The 2,500-nt window shown below is 44.5% G+C and overlaps 4 non-coding genes across 4 annotated transcripts; 3 read left to right on the forward strand and 1 right to left on the reverse strand.

Moving 5' to 3' along the window:
• Positions 1 to 213: 213 nt before the first annotated feature.
• trnar-acg lies at positions 214 to 286 on the forward strand. The gene has a single exon. It is a non-coding gene; the product is annotated as a tRNA-Arg (tRNA).
• Positions 287 to 1,161: 875 nt separating this feature from the next.
• trnae-uuc lies at positions 1,162 to 1,233 on the forward strand. Its single transcript has one exon. It is a non-coding gene; the product is annotated as a tRNA-Glu (tRNA).
• A 325-nt stretch (positions 1,234 to 1,558) lies between these two features.
• Positions 1,559 to 1,630, reverse strand: trnae-cuc. The gene has a single exon. It is a non-coding gene; the product is annotated as a tRNA-Glu (tRNA).
• Positions 1,631 to 1,745: 115 nt separating this feature from the next.
• trnar-acg lies at positions 1,746 to 1,818 on the forward strand. The gene has a single exon. It is a non-coding gene; the product is annotated as a tRNA-Arg (tRNA).
• The last annotated feature ends 682 nt before the right edge of the window (positions 1,819 to 2,500 follow it).

Here is a 2,500-nt window from a genome sequence, read left to right on the forward strand (position 1 = left end):
CCACCGTTGGAAGGCAAAACAGCATTCCCTGACCGGGAATCAAACCCGGGCAGCGGCGGTGAGAGAGCCCCGAATCCTAACCACTAGACCACCAGGGAAGGGCTGGTCAGCTGCGCTCCTGATAACATCATGAGAATAAGCAGAAAGCAAGTCTGGCCTCTGTCACGTCGAATACCAACAAGTGTGGTGCAATCGCGTGACGCTTCTACCGGTGGGCCAGTGGCGCAATGGATAACGCGTCTGACTACGGATCAGAAGATTCTAGGTTCGACTCCTGGCTGGCTCGTTCTGTGGTTGTTTTTCTCAGGCTGTTTTCTTGTTGTGTTTTTTTCTTTTTCTATTTTTTCTTGCAAAGTCCAGAACAAAAGGCAAATCTCCAGGCATGCTTCTTTTATTCCACAAAAGCCGTATATTGCATACCCATTCCAAAGTCTAGGGGAGACGCGCACATGCTTTGTGATTGCTATTCATCTCACAAGCACTCCGACAAGCTCAGCGATTAACGTGAAAATAAACTCCAGACTGGCAGTCATTTTATTCTGGAATGAACAAATTCATCGCTACTCTGTAACTGCTTTACTACTTTGAAGGGTGTAATGCCATGTGGTTTTGATGTCATGGGCTTGCCATTTTGTAGCCTTATTACTAATTGCCACCTGGAAATTGAGAATAAGTTGTAAACTAAATGAAACTGAACGAGCGAATAATCAGCAACTTATCCGATTAAAAATTTGTCTCACTTTCATTGTTAATCTCACAACTTGTCATTTTTGTACCTTGACAGAATGAGGATAGGCTGTTTTTCCTCTAGAAAACGGTTGCCATGCTTGTTTTCAAATGCATGACGTTAGTATTTTCACCTGGACAAGACTTTAATTACCAGTTCGAGGTATCTGTTCAGCAACCACAGGAATCTGCCCAAAAAAAAAAAAAAAAAAAAAAAAACTCCCTGGGCAAGTCAAACAACAGATATTTTGAATGCATGCAACAGGGTTTAACTCAGCAAACGATGCATTCGGATAATTCTTGTTTTGCTAAAATATAATCACATTGTTAAAGTCACACACCAAAAGCAATACGTCACTACAAAACCCTGCCCCGACATTGGCCACATGCACTGAATGTGGCCCAGAAGTCTGTGGCAAGTCCTAGTGGGCCAGTTCCCATATGGTCTAGCGGTTGGGATTCCTGGTTTTCACCCAGGCGGCCCGGGTTCGACTCCCGGTATGGGAAGGTGGGTTCGTTTTTGCTTCCCTCCTCAAAAAGCCAGCAAGCCTTCCTGCACCAGAAGTGATTTTTGGACAGCAGTAGAGCTACAGAACCCTGATAGGTTGAGGTTCTATCTGGCACTCCGTGCCTTCGATAGCTCAGCTGGTAGAGCGGAGGACTGTAGGTTGAGGTGTTGGTAATCCTTAGGTCGCTGGTTCGACTCCGGCTCGAAGGAGGTCATTTTTTTTTATCAAGTGCCCACCTCATTCTGTTTTTTTTTTGGACTGGGTTTCCCGCAACTGCAAGCAGAGCTTGACTTCACACCCCACGGTTGGAAGGCAAAACAGCATTCCCTGACCGGGAATCGAACCCGGGCCGCGGCGGTGAGAGCGCCGAATCCTAACCACTAGACCACCAGGGAAGGGCTAGTCAGCTGCGCTCCTGATAACATCATGAGAATAAGCAGAAAGCAAGTCTGGCCTCTGTCACGTCGAATACCAACAAGTGTGGTGCAATCGCGTGACGCTTCTACCGGTGGGCCAGTGGCGCAATGGATAACGCGTCTGACTACGGATCAGAAGATTCTAGGTTCGACTCCTGGCTGGCTCGTTCTGTGGTTGTTTTTCTCAGGCTGTTTTCTTGTTGTGTTTTTTTTTTTCTTTTTCTATTTTTTCTTGCAAAGTCCAGAACAAAAGGCAAATCTCCAGGCATGCTTCTTTTATTCCACAAAAGCCGTATATTGCATACCCATTCCAAAGTCTAGGGGAGACGCGCACATGCTTTGTGATTGCTATTCGTCTCACAAGCACTCCGACAAGCTCGGCGATTAACGTGAAAATAAACTCCAGACTGGCAGTCATTTTATTCTGGAATGAACAAATTCATCGCTACTCTGTAACTGCTTTACTACTTTGAAGGGTGTAATGCCATGTGGTTTTGATGTCATGGGCTTGCCATTTTGTAGCCTTATTACTAATTGCCACCTGGAAATTGAGAATAAGTTGTAAACTAAATGAAACTGAACGAGCGAATAATCAGCAACTTATCCGATTAAAAATTTGTCTCACTTTCATTGTTAATCTCACAACTTGTCATTTTTGTACCTTGACAGAATGATGATAGGCTGTTTTTCCTCTAGATAACGGTTGCCATGCTTGTTTTCAAATGCATGACGTTAGTATTTTCACCTGGACAAGACTTTAATTACCAGTTCGAGGTATCTGTTCAGCAACCACAGGAATCTGCCCAAAAAAAAAAAAAAAAAAAAAAACTGAACTCCCTGGGCAAGTCA

This window comes from Cyprinus carpio, chromosome A11 (assembly GCF_018340385.1).
Source record: "Cyprinus carpio isolate SPL01 chromosome A11, ASM1834038v1, whole genome shotgun sequence".
NCBI classification, from domain to species: domain Eukaryota; kingdom Metazoa; phylum Chordata; class Actinopteri; order Cypriniformes; family Cyprinidae; genus Cyprinus; species Cyprinus carpio.